This window comes from Vombatus ursinus, unplaced genomic scaffold (assembly GCF_900497805.2).
Source record: "Vombatus ursinus unplaced genomic scaffold, bare-nosed wombat genome assembly UNPS02005459.1, whole genome shotgun sequence".
Taxonomy (NCBI): domain Eukaryota; kingdom Metazoa; phylum Chordata; class Mammalia; order Diprotodontia; family Vombatidae; genus Vombatus; species Vombatus ursinus.
Window position 1 is genome coordinate 11,050,139 of NW_020945237.1, and position 14,395 is coordinate 11,064,533.

At 36.4% G+C, this 14,395-nt stretch overlaps 1 protein-coding gene across 1 annotated transcript in view; it reads left to right on the forward strand.

Annotated features, from left to right (window-relative positions):
- The window catches only part of MALRD1 (MAM and LDL receptor class A domain containing 1), an 832,608-nt gene that overhangs the window by 641,796 nt on the left and 176,417 nt on the right, over positions 1–14,395 (forward strand).

Consider the following 14,395-nt stretch of genomic DNA (forward strand, 5'->3'; position numbering starts at 1 on the left):
GACATATAAATGTCACTAAAACTGAGAGGTTGCCTTCTATTTCAACCTTAGCAGCCAAGGTGAAGGTTCAGGGGAAACCAAGCCTCGGTCCTATTGCCTATCAGACAGGAAGGATGGCTTCATTAGATGCAATAATTCCTGCCCATTCATTTCTCTGAATATCTTAGTCATGTAAATGATCTTTAAATTGGAAGGTACTAATGACCTCTAAGAAGAGTTGTACTGAGACTGAAGTTTTCCAGCCTGCACAGGGTGTAATGATTTCACTTCGAAGCTAGGGCTCTCCACAGCCTCTTCAACCTGGGCACAAGAGGGCTCTAGCAAATGACCAACAATTGTGAGCAGGAAGAGATGTAAAGAAAACCACTGAGGAAATGTATTCTAGGAATGTGAGTTGGTCCAGTCCTCTAGCGATGACAGCTAATGAACAGGCTGTATTATTCCTAATACAAAGACAGCGATTTCTGCAGAATAGTATGTTACTATGTTAGGTATTGAAGGGTGACTATGTGACTGCCTTGATTAAATGTAACAGCATATCTACCTCCTGAATCATATAACTGTGAGTACTGCTGGATCAATGTGAAACTGATTTTTTTTACCTTAGCAGATCTCATAGGGATTGGGATTTGGATGTCTCTGAAGGAAATAAGCATTCTTTGAGAGAGATAGCAAATCTCGACTTGTTATATTATTCTTCTTTATCAGGATAAGTTTTGTTGTTTTTGTTGTTGTTAGGAAACGTCCAGCAGCTTAATCACTAAATTAGTGCCATTTTTTTCAAAAGATCTGAAGTTATAGAATCAAAGAATGCAGATTCCAATCACACTTCTGCCTTATCTTAGCTTTTTGATTTTCAGCAAGTCACTTTGACAGGGGCCTCTTTTGGCCCCTGTTTCCTCATCTGTAAAAGAAACAGACCAACAAAAAAACCAGTGTTGGGCTAGATAGCTTCTAAGGCCCTTTCCAGTTCTAGTTCTATGATCCTGCAGTTAAATTAATTAACCACAAAAATGGGAGTTCAGAAATAGGAGAGGTTTTCTTTTTAAAGAATATGGGAGATTTCTATTTTATCATCAAAGTAATAATATATAAAACATCAACACGCGGAAGCTAGTATCTGTCAGATTTGAGTCAATATCTCGTATGTTTCATATACAGCTTTTGCTGACATAATTTTTGTTCTTCCAGGTAAGCTAAAATAGGTGTAATGGCATTTCATTTTTAAAATCTCTCCACCTAGCTATCTATTCACTTCTTTTTGCAACATTTTAGAAAGGATGTTGATAAACTAGAGGTAATTCATGATATATGAAGGCCCCCGGAAGGAAATAGAAAAGCTTACATTGGAGAAGAGACAACTTAGGTATTACATGATATCTGTCCTCAAATATGTGTGCCACAGGCTCCAGGATACTGAAGGCCTTCATCCTTGAGAATTTTTTTGGCCCATGCCTCTCATTTGATGTGTATTGGATATTCACAATGTAGGCTTTGCTTTCACTGATACAGAATAGCAATTTATTTATAAAATATAGTCCTAGAGAGTTGCCTGTAGTACTGAGAGGTTAATTAGCTTGCCTAAGAGCAAAAAGTTATTATATGTCAGAGGTAAGATTTGCACCCAGGTGTTCTTAAGCCTAATTTCTATAACTATTATAGTTACACTGATTCTCAGGAGGTAAATAATTACTACAAAGAGATTAGCCTAACAATCTATACAGCAGAAAAAAAATATAAGTGGATGAAAAATTTCTTTGGCTGACACATAGCAAGTGCTATATAAGTATTAGTTGTTCTTATTATTGTTATTATTTTGAACAGTCTGTAATATGAAATTGGATAGGTAGTCCATTAATTTAAACCATTAGTCCATATGTTTTGGATAGCTGCTGCAAAATTGATGAGTTGGTCCAAAACAGAATAGGAAGAATACATTGAAAGAAACTAGGTGAAAAGTTTGAAGCCTGTACCAGTGAGTTAAGATTATGAATCAATTGAAGGGTTGAATGGATTTAATAACACTTGACTACTGAGAGTATCCCTACAAGAACATTTCTATTGTTGTTTTATGGCATAGATGGTATGACTGTTCTTGAGGAAAATCAAAGTCAGCAGTTAGTTGTGAGCTATGTGTCACAGTGTTTGAACTGGCCAATGGAATCTTTTCATACAAAGGGCCAGGAAATTTCAGAGCCCAATTAGAGCTATCCAGAAGTAGAATGGATTGCTTTGGAAGGTAGTGGGCTCTCCCTCATTGTAAGTCTTCGCAAAAGAGGTAGGTTACCACTTATTGAGCAGGGTATAGAATTCAGGTGGCCTAGATGGCATCTGAGAACCCTTCTACTTTTAAAATTCTTCTGTAATTCTGTAATATTTAGAGAAAGAGGGAAAATGTTTTTTATAAATACAGAAATTCTGCTCAACATCTTTTTTTTTTGTTCTTACACTGTGCCATCATAGACACAAGTAAAACCAAATTAATTTCCCATGAGATAATATAGTACCAACCGTTCCCACTTTTCTGGCTGTGTCAGACATTTAATATGAGCAGAAATATTTCTGAACTGAGATGTAGTAAATTTATATGCAGGACAAGTAAATTCTACAACAAATGATTAATGGATTTTTATTATGCCAAGTTCTGTTTGAAAGAAATAAAAAGAGTGAATAGATAACAACTTTTACAATATATATATTTCCCCTAAACTGTGGTAGCAATATTATTGGATGAAATATAAAACTTTACTTAGATTTTTTTAAAAGCTCCAAATGAATTAGTTCATACAGCTTTGTATGGAAATAACAAATGAGCCAGCGCAGCCAAATGTGACTCTGGTAACCCAAACTTTACATGTTAGTGATAACTCTTAGATTGCTATTGGAAAGTTAGCCATTAAATCTTTTGATGGAGGATGTCAGGATTGATTGTTTACCATGAAAACATTAAAATATAATTAGATCTTTCATTTGCCATTTAATGTCTTACGTCAAGGAAGACACAAGACTTTTTTGGGGAGGACAGTGATATCTTAAATGACTGTAAAGTAGAAGACATTCAAAAAGGAAAAAAAAATATGCAGAATCAGACATCTTACAATATGGTATATCCATACCTATCCTATCCATAATTGTAGTATTCAAAATTGTCTTCCACTTTTACCATTGGTTGTCAATGTCTAGGGTTCTGGTGCAAAATGCGTATTATTTTTAAAATGTTGTTTCTAATATGTGTTTTCTACTTTTTCTCAGTTAAAATAGCATGCATGCTGTCAGAGAACAAGGTTAGTTAGTTACTGCTGAGAGGCTCAACAGCAGCAGGTTGACTACCAGGTGAAAAACTCCTTCACCACGGATATACATGTTCCAATATAAAGATACAAAGGGCCCTAAATACTAGTTAGTCTCCTTGAGCTTTTAGAGTGTATCTCCTCAACAAGTCCAGTCAGTCAAAAGAGATTGCCATATACTGCACACAAGGAAAAAACAACAACAACAACAACAACAACAAAGAAAACAAATGGATGACAACTCTATGTTGCCTGTTTTATGACATGCACTTGGATTTCTAGTGTATTTACTTTTTAAAATATGCTCCAGCAGTACATATACATATACAGGTCCTACAAATAGACACTTAACTTGACCAAAAGGAAAATTTAAAGGGAATTTAGGAAGAGCTATCATAAGAAAAATGAACTACTTTTGTTCTGCTTGACCCCAGATTACCAAAACAAGTAGAAGTTGAAAAAATATATTTTTGATATATATATCAAATATATATTTGATTGAAGGGAGAAAATACATCCTAACAATTACAGCTAACCAAAATTGGAATGGATTGCCTCAGGAAGTAATAGATTCCTTCTCACTAGAAATCTTCAGTCAAAGGTTGAATGACCACTTGTTGATATTTATGTGAAGGGGATTTTTGTTCAGGTAATGTTGGGTAAGATGGACTGTGGGGTCCTTACAAGAGATCTTGTACACTGGATAATTTCACTTTCTACTGACCAAATGAGAATAATCAAAAAGACTGTTATGATGATCTAACTAACATACTTTGAGAACTGGAAGGGATCTTAGATAATTAGAGTGTGCATTAATATCTGATACAAAGAACAAGGAGTTAGAGAAGTTATCATAAGAACTCACTAAAATTCTTTAAATTAAATTAATTTAATACTTAGTGACTTCATTGCACATAACTATGATATTCAGTTGGATGGATAACCCATAGAACTGGTTATTCCACCAAGATATCTTGGACAGAAATACTAGATGTACAGTATCTTGGAGATGCTGTTCATGACTAATGACCTGGATCTAGAATTAAATAGTAGGTAGAAAAAGCTAGGACTGTATTGAGGAAATTGTTCAATGCTTTCAATGACCCCCAAGCTTCTCAATGAAATTAAAAAAAAAAAACAGTTTTTTTTTAAATTCAGTAGTCTTCTGGTGATACTATGGACTTACAAACATTAAAGTATTATGATTTTAAAAGAATCAAAATTACCAGTCATCCAAGAAGACCATGGAGAAATGTTTGTGTGATGAGAGTAACTAGATTGCAGTATGTTATGAATGACTTGCATAAAAGAAGGGATTTGAAAGATGATAATCCAGATGGATGATAATACAAAGAGTACACTAGTCATAGTTACAACAAGGGATTCCAGATGGAAAATAAACATACCACATTGGTTCCCACATAATGGCAAGGGAAGTTAATGAAGTCCTCCAATAGACTGAGCACAGTCTCAAATGTTGAAAAGGTATGAATAGGTTTCAATATGCTCAGTTGGTGAGAGAATGAAGTTTAAACTGTAACATAATCAGATGAATGCAGAATTGGTTGATTGGATGGTCAAAATTAAAGAATAATTGTTAATGGTTCAGTGTCAGTTTAGCAAGAAGTCTCCAGTGGAGTACCTATTAATCTGTGCGCAGCCCTTGTATGCTAATAAAATATGAAGATGATAAAGCTGAGAGTGATAGATAACACAATAATAATGGATGACAGAGTTGAGATCCAAAAGAATTTTCAAAGTCTAGAGCAATGGGTAGAATCTAATAACATTAATTTCCATGTGGATTAATGTAAAGTCTTGAACTTAAGAATGAACTATGTGTTAGATAAATGAGGCACAGATAGATAACAGTTGTTCTAAAAAAAAAAAAGGTTTGGGGTTTTAGTGAAGTGTAAACTTAGTATGAATTAACAGTGTGATTTAGCAGATATAAAAGTTAATAATATCTTGGGTTACATCAAGGACTATAGCTTTGAGAAAGAGCGGTAATTGTATTACTATAATCTGCTTTGGGGCACCAAGGTGGTGCAGAGGATAGAGTGCTGGAGTCAGGAAGTCCTCATTTTTCTGAATTCAAATCTGGCCCAACAACAACAATGACAACAACAACCTGCTTTTGTTAGATTTCATCTGCACCAGATTTTTGAGTACCCCAGGACATTGATAAGCAGGAGAGAGTCTGGAGGAAAGGGAACAGGACAGTGGAGGCCCAGGAGTCCATAACATAAAAGGATCAGCTGAAGAACCTGGGTATGTTTAGTCTGGAAAAAAAAAAGAAGGGAAAACATGGTAGCTGTATTCAAGTATTTGAAAGGTATCATGTAAAGGAGATATTAAGTTTGTTCTATATGAACCTAGTTGGCAGAACTATTAGTAAAGGGTGGGGCTTATGAAAAACCAAATTTAGGTTTGATGTTGGGAAAACTTCCTCAAAATTAGACCCATCCAAAAGTGTAATGGATTGCCTTAGAAGGTAGTGGGTTCCATTCCATGGAGGTTTTCAAGCAGAGGCTGGAAAATGATTTGTCAGTTACATTACAATGGTGATTCCTTGCAATAAGAAATACTAATTTTTTTTTAGTTTTGCTGATCTACTTGTTTTCACTTTTTAATTTTTTTGTTACAAGTGAATGGTAGGCATTTGGTATGGGAGACATATTTGAAAATGAAGGTGATATTAGTACATAAGATAATTAAAGTGTTTTACATTTTGCTATCATCTTTCACACCCACATACATCCACACACACATGAACTCATACATATTTATACATACATATACAGAGACCCTTGGCAACTGTGTCAAAATTATTTTGTCTTTACCTTGGAATGTATCCATCCACATTTTTTCTGAGAAAATGAATTCCTGGCAATCAAAGAACTGTCTTTTGAATTTATACTTGCTTTTTTTCAGGCCACTACATTGTCATTTTGTGCACTGAAGCAATAGCTGGCCAAATGATAACCTTGAGGTCTGGAAGTGTTAATAAGCCTCTCGAAGGGATTATACTTATTCTGAGAAGGCTTTGCCACTGAAAGAATCTGGTTCATCATCCAGTAATCTGTGTCATTGTCTACAAGCAGTTCATTTAGACAATAACACATTTTAAGGAGAGCTAGAAATGAGGAAAATTGCAAGCCTCCAAAGTGAACAGCATCAAAAACGTGAAGACACATTTACTTCTTTATTTGACATTTAAAACCCTTCACAGCTGGGCTCCATTCTACCTTTTCAGGTTTATTACATGTTATTTCCATTCACTCAGTCACCTAGCCATCCTGGCCTTCTCACTGTTTCCCAAACATAGTATTCCATTTCCTCTTTACTGTATCTTTGCACAAGCTGCTGCTGCCTCCATCTCCCTTAACTCTCTCCCCATGCCTGGAATTCCCTCTCTGCTCTAGCTCTTACACTCTTAGCTACTGTTAAGACTTAGCTCATGTGCCATATCTTATCCAAAGTCTTTCCTAGTTATTTGTGCTATACTTCCTTTTTAATACTTAATCTATTTACAAAAGGCATTTCCCAGCCCCATTCATAATCTAAGAAGAATATAAATTCCTTGAGGCTAAAGACTTGGGTTACCTCATGCCTACCATCCACTTGTAACAAATAAAATAAAATAAAATATTAAAATAAAATAAAAAAGTGAAAAAAGTAGTTCAGCAAAATAAAGCACTGCTTCTTACCATCTGACAATATATGCAACGTACTCTCAGTTCATTCTCTTCGGCCTTCCTTATACTGGTAGGCTGAATCCCCAGAGGGCCACTGCTACTTTATCTCTCAGGGTTCTAGGATAACCTGGAGAGTTAGGGGCTATCTTTCAAATGTTATAGCTGGAAAGTCTGCATGAGTGGTCCCTGCATAGCTTCTCTTCAAGATCAATGTGTTTTGCTTATATAGAGATCATGTTTTTCATTTTTCCTTGTGATAGTAGATATTCTGAGGCAACTGTCTTAACTCTCCCTCTCTCTGATGCATGGAGTCCTTTGGATTGTGGCTATTACATCCTCTCAGGGCTTTCAGGCTAGCCTTGAATGGATGGGTCAGGGGTGGGGAACTTGTGGTCTTGAGGCCACACGTGTCCCTGTGGGTCCTCAAGTGAGGCCCTTTGACTGAATCCAAACTTCACAGAACAATTAAAAGTCCACATATGGCCTCAAGGCAGCAGGTTCCCACCCCTGGGATGGGTGTTATATTACTAATACTAGAAATGCAAACTGAACACTCTTCTTGTTCAGCATCATGCCTAGTTTTTCCACTGGCTTATTAGCAACATTTGAATTGATCAAAACCTTTTTATACTTAATTAGAATGCCTTTAGTTGATTTAATTCAACTAAGTTATGTTCCTACCTGGTTAAGGACTTGTTTGATGAGATGAGGTAATCTGATGATTTACTCAGTTGACTCCATCCTTAAACTGTTCCCAGCAAATATATTGGCGTGTGCTTAGCCAAATCCTTAGTCCAAAATCCTGAATAGATCTTTAGTGACTTGGGGAGCTTCTATGTTATTATTTTGAATGACTTCTTAAGTGCCTCATACTACAGAGGTTCTGGAAAAGTCTGTGAGGCACAATGTATGCTTAAATAAAGTAATATTCTTGCATACTTCTAAATTAATGGTGATAAAATATTACAAACTTTTTTTTTTACAAAATTCTAATAGTTTGATGCCTGTTGTGTTACTTGCTAAAAGAGCCTCCCCCCAGCCAAACTCCCCATTAAAAAAAAAACAATAAAGAATAGAAACAGGAAAAGAAAATCAAGCCTTATCTCAAAGAGAGAATTTGATCCTTTGTAAAGTTCCTTGAGTATTCAAGACTGTACAGAGACTGGGGACCTGGAGTTGACTGGAAATCACTTGTTCTTCCTTCAGATAAGAAGCTAAACTGGTTTGCTTGATACTTAAATAGCAACACTGGCTCATTGGCTTCAATGGGCTTCACTTTCTTCTTACATAAGGGCACCCCTCTACCCTGGGCTCAGATAAGTACCAAGTATATTTGGTTTGGTACACAAATTGAGCCCTGAATGTGCTAGAATTCTTTGTGGACTAGGGTTCTTTACCATCTCCCCTTCCCATTAAAGTGACACCTTGCCACTGGACCCACACATTTGGTCTGGGTTTAATCATAAACTAAGTTTAAAAGAAAAAGAAAGTCAAGTTTACATTTCAGAAAGAAAACCTAATCACTATAGAAATATAGAACAATTAAGGCTCTCCAGGTAGGGATTAGAGAATTCTTGCCTTGCCCTATCAACTCCACCCTTACATTTGTAGCCTTAGGGCCAAGCATAGTCTCCAATTAATCAAATGTTTATTGGATTGAATGGAATTGATTCATTTAACTATCTCCCCTGTGGGTTCAAAGTCATAAAAACACTATACTTCATAAACCATGAACTTTAGAGTCATTTTTTTTTATTATTATAAGACAGTCTCATCTTCTTCCTATTGGCATTAATAATACTTTCATTAAAACCACATGACCTTAACTTCTTAGAATTCTGGGCATCTAAGACTACACATTGAATTGAGGTCCCAGCCTACTTTATAAGAGTTCCTCACTGGGAACTGAAGACTAAAATAAAATTACAGGTCTAGTACCTAATGCAAATTAATGAATTGGGTCACAATTCTGCAATTTCTGAATAGCTGCCCACTTAGGCCCATTTTGTCACTTCATTTTCAAATGTCTTAAACCTGTGTTTCATCAGAATATTCATACTTAATCTATTAGCAGTATTTTTGGAGGGGGAGCTGTGGAAGGGCTCCTGGTGAACTACATGGCCCTTGATTTCTCCCGTAGGGTTGTCTTTACCTAACAGAAGAAGATTATTATGGATGAGGGAGTTATGCATCATTACCCTGAGAATTATGTCCTGCATTGCTACACATTTAGTAACCATGTGTCACCTAAACTCCTGCAAAAATGCTGAAAATCTACCTGTAGAGTGAAGCCTCTCAGCCCTCTAATTGATGGCTGTGTTGTGGAAGTTAATATGTGCAGCAACTGGTTTTATCCAGGTAAGAGTATAGGTCCTACCAGGAAACAGATGATTTGGCAACACTGCCTGAGGGAAAACCTCACTCATATTCTTTTAGATGCAGAGAAATTTCCCTTTACTATGAGTATTGTCCAAGTCAGTAACAACTGAGAAAATCATGTTTCATCAAAAAAACTGCTCTAAAATGACAGGAAGCCAGGAGCAGTACAACATGGAAGGCAATGAAAAAAAAATGCAAATGTGAATAACAATTGATCATCTTCTGACCTTCAAAAGTACGTGACTTCCTCTTGAAATGTAATCGAAGATGAAAAAGCAGAAGTAAAAGATGATCCTATCTAGGACAGTTGTACTGTTGAGCATCTGAACTGAGTTGTCACAATTTATAAAGAGATTTGGAAAATGGAATTTACTCAAGAATACCTTCCTCACACCTGACTGCAAATTAACTGGGTTCAAAGGCACCTTGAAGAAAGACCAGGTATCAACTTAAAGAGCTTCTCTCATAAGTATGTCTTTGTCCTCAAACTGAATGTGGAAGTGTTAAAAAAAAAAAATGTGTAGCTTAATCAAAGGTAAGGGATGGCTTTGATACATCCTCTTGCAATTCCTTGCATTTATAGTTGAAGATTATGAAGTATTACAAATGAAATCTAATTCTGGTTGTGATACTATTAGCTGTTTTAGAGTCTAATTTACTTTCATTTGGATGCTTTGTGGCTATTAGTTTCAGAAAGAAAAAAAAACATATAAGGATCAGATTAACATCAGACGTTGTGAGAGTTCTTCTGGTATTTTACTGCAACTTTAATGTTAATGGTTCCTAAATAACAAATTGTTCATAAACAACAAATAAGTAACATAACTTTTCACCGCAAGTAGAAATGAGATTGCCACGCTGAACTTGGAGAGGTCCTTTTTCTGCATTAAAATGCTTAGTGGCTTTTCCTTTCCCTTTGTTGTTCTAAAACAAGGATCTTCAACCTCTTTCGTGTTAGGGATCCCTTTATGGAACCCTTCTCAGAATAATTCTTTTTTTAAATGCATAAAATAAAATGCATAGAATTACAAAGGAAACTAATTATATTGAGTTATGCTTATTACATTGTTTTAAAAAAACAAATCCCCAGACCCCAAGTTAAGAAAAACTCTTCTAAAGAAAAGTGGTAAAAGTATTGAACTGAGATTTTGGGACCGAGTTGTAGCCAGCACATGGCAACTAAGTTGGTCCAGAGCACCAAATTCAGAAGGTACCACAACATTGAAGTCCTTCTGAAATGCAGAAATATTGGAGTCTAGAGCCTAGGCAGTGAGGATGATTACTTAAAATCAGAAGCTACCAGATAGTAAACCATCCCAACTGAATTCTATTCCACCCATCCTCTATCCTAGCATGTGGCACAGGGCTCACCATTGATGAAAAAAAAATGGAGTTATACTCATATGTTTGGGAGTCCTGGATTCTAGTCCCAGTCTCTAGTCTAGTCTCTCAAAAACTGGTTATGTGACCTTGAGCAAGTCATTTCATTTCTCTCAGTAACACTTTTTCATTTAGGAAATAATAACTTATTGCCAAGATTCCTGTCAGCACCCACTGACACACATACAGATCCTACAAATTTGAACGTATTTCATTTTAGATAGAATCTTCATCAAAACTTTCTAGAGCCCTTGCTCTAGATTTTGTTTTCACTCTTTACTTCTTCTTAGGCCTATGTGTGTAGAACTGTGTCTCCCCAGTAAAATGAGCTCCTTGGAGGCAGTGTCTTTAAATTTTTAAAAATCTTTCTAGATGCAACCTCAGGATAACATTGTGTACATTGTAGGTGATTGATAAACTTTTGTTGAATTGAAATCCAAAAAGATAATCAATCCTATATGAAAAAATCAAATTGACACCATTAAATAGTCCAACATCAGAAGTGCACATCTTTTATCACTGGAAATAACATCAAAGAAAATGCACCACCATTTACTTTGGCTCTGTACCCTAGGAACCATGGGGTCTTTCCTTCTTATGTGTAGCTGAAACCTCCCATATGAGCTCTGTGAGTGGTCTGGGAGTTCTTTGAGAGCAACAAGAGTCTTGATTTATATTTGCATTCTCAGCCATTAGTTCAGTGCTAAGCATTGAATGTATATATATATATATTTTTCCTTTTTCCTTCATTCATTCATACCTTTTTTGGGGGGGGGTGAGGCAATTGAGGTTAAGTGACTTGCTCAGAGTCACACAGCTAGTAAGTGTTACGTGTCTGAGGCCAGATTTGAACTCAGGTTTTCCTGACTCCAGAGAGGGGTGCTCTATCACTGTGCCACCTAGCTGCTCCCATCTATACCTTTTGGTTCATCTTTACAAGCAGTGGTTATGTCCTGGTCTGTTGATAATTTTTTGCACACTTCATAGATTCTCAAAGCCACTATCATGAAATCTTAAGCTATAGGAAAAAACCTCTTCCTTTGTTCTGAAGGACACGGAAGCAGACTGTAAAATTCTCTTAGTTTAATTCAATTTAGCCAACTTTTATTAGGTCTATTATGTGCATGGTCCTCTACCTTGCAGAGAGTTATGAATCACAGAATCAGAGAGATAGAATGGACATTAGTTAGAGGTCATCTTGGTCCGACCCCTTCATTTTACAGATGAGGAAACAAGCCAAGAGACAGAGACGTTGTGTCAAAAAGATAGTCGCTAGTGGCACTAGAACCTGGATTTTAGACTTGTCTGATTCCGTATCCAATGCTCTTGAGAATTTTTTATTTCATTAATAGTGGAGAAGGAGGTAGGAGAAGCTGAGAGTTCTGATTATTTGACCTTACAAAGCAGACCTCAATTTGACTAGGAAATTCTAATTGTTCTGAATTAGTGCTTTCCTGATCACTTATTCTCCAACTTGCTTAAGGTGATAATCATTACAAAACTACTTTGGAGCTTTCTGACTTTGACATTAGGTGTCATAGAAAGCCAGAAAGAAAACTATGTTTGTCTTAAAGGTGAGACTAATAATTTTTTATCATGGAAATTCAAGGTATTTTCTAATCTCAAACATAATTTTAAATAACAAACTTTTGAGCATAGGTTCCCCACCCCCATTTCAAAATGACAATATTGTGAGAGATGATCTCTCAGAAGTGAAGCCTCCTCAAAGGGTTAGTAGTTCTCACAAAGGGCAGCAATTAGGAGATCACTGGTCATTTGGAGAGAGATGAGGTCAGAAGCCAGATAGTAAGACAGTGGGAGGAGAGAAATTGGAGGCACCTGTTGTAGATGGCCTTCTAATTGTATTGTTGAAATACACTACCTTCTGACCTTGTCAAAACCCCCTTGGGCCCTGTTTTTGAGCACATAGCAGAGGGAGTGGAATGGCCCTATTCCTCCACCCTCTAGCCTAAACTGCAGGACTTCCCACCTTTTCTGGACTCGGGCAAACTTGTGTACTCTGCTGCTGGGGAAGATTTCCGTGAATAGATTGTGTCCCCTGAAGCCCAGCCAATGGGACAATGAGAAGGGGGTTTAGGAGGAGAAACTCGAGTTAGAGTATAAATAAGCCTTGCTTTCTGTAACCAACTTATACCCATATACGTTCCGTGGCTGGCACCATTAGGGCAACCAGGGGTGGTACCCATTCTCTTGAGAAAGTAATAACCTCTTTTCTGCTCTCAAGATAACTAAGTCTTTGTCTTGAATTTGAGTAGTGGTCTCTGTCCCACACAGTTTAAAGATGGTTTACTGAGAAAAAAGCCATTGCTTTGGAGTGGGTCTTATTGCTATGAACTTTTTTGTAATCTTGGCCAAATCTTGTTTGCACTTTGATTTTCAGATTTTTCACTCCTCATTTTCTTTCAGTGAAAAGCTGTTCTATCTATAATCTCTAAATTCCTTTTTAACCTTCATATTCTAATTCCTAAACTCTTCCCTAAAAGCTTTGCCTTGCTAACTGTCCACGAAGAGAACTGTCCTAGGAAATACTGATCTATCTGACTGAGTCCTTGAGTACCCATTGCACTATAATAGTCCCAACACTAGGAAAAAGCTGACCCGGTAGAATTTGAAAGTGAAGGGAGCTTTTTGCCCTTGAATTCACAGTGGAGCTGCATTGAAGTGAATTATTTAGTCTCTAAGAACTATAGTTATGTAGTGGGATTGCTATTGGTAATGCAAAGTGTTATGCATCCTGTCTTTCAAATAATCTGCAGATCATGAGATGCAATTTGTTACAAAAATTACTCTTTTCCTTTCCCTCCTTAAAAATATTTACTGATGCTCTAAGCGCCTCCTCCCCCCCCAAAAAAAATAAAAAAGAAGAAAAAAAATCCACAGTTTTAATTACAAGGAAAATGAGAAATATGTTCCTATATGACTTATAATTGTCAAATAAATAACACCAGCCACAATAAAAAAGGAAAGCAAACCACTTCTGGTATGGAATACCCAATGCATGATCATACCATTGATCTTAAAGTGACTACCATGGTGTGCCTTCTTATTGCTGAAAAGAATTTAGGGGAAGGAGAAAAGGAAGAGGAAAAGGAAGAAGAGGAGAAAACAAGAGCAAGACAATTACAATAAGGTCAAGCAAAGGAAATGGTGAAAATAAATTGGTTTAGACATGAATTACTCCTTGACATCAAGCTTTAGCTTCCAGTTGGAAATGTACAATATGTATGGAAAGTTTGCTGGTATACAATTTGTCAGCATGCATGCTATAGTGTACAGGCAAAAGAAAAAAAATCAAATCAAAACATTTGTGTTTGTATGTATGTCAAAATATTGATGAAAGAATTTTTTTTCAATTATTAAGAGGCAGTGCAGTATAAAAGGACAGAGTAGTAGGAAGAGCCCTGTAGTAGACAGCAGAAGACTTTTGTTCTTGTCTTAGCTCCATCTCCATCATTAAGATGCAGTGGCTTAATTTTCCTTTGTCTTAATTTTGATGACTATTAAATGGGCATAATACTTCTTACCTGAGGGGGAAAGGGGGTGGATGGGAGTGGGTGTTCTTATGTATCTTCAGCCCAAAGCATTGTGCTTAGCACATAGCACTTAATTTAATTAAGCATTTGCCTG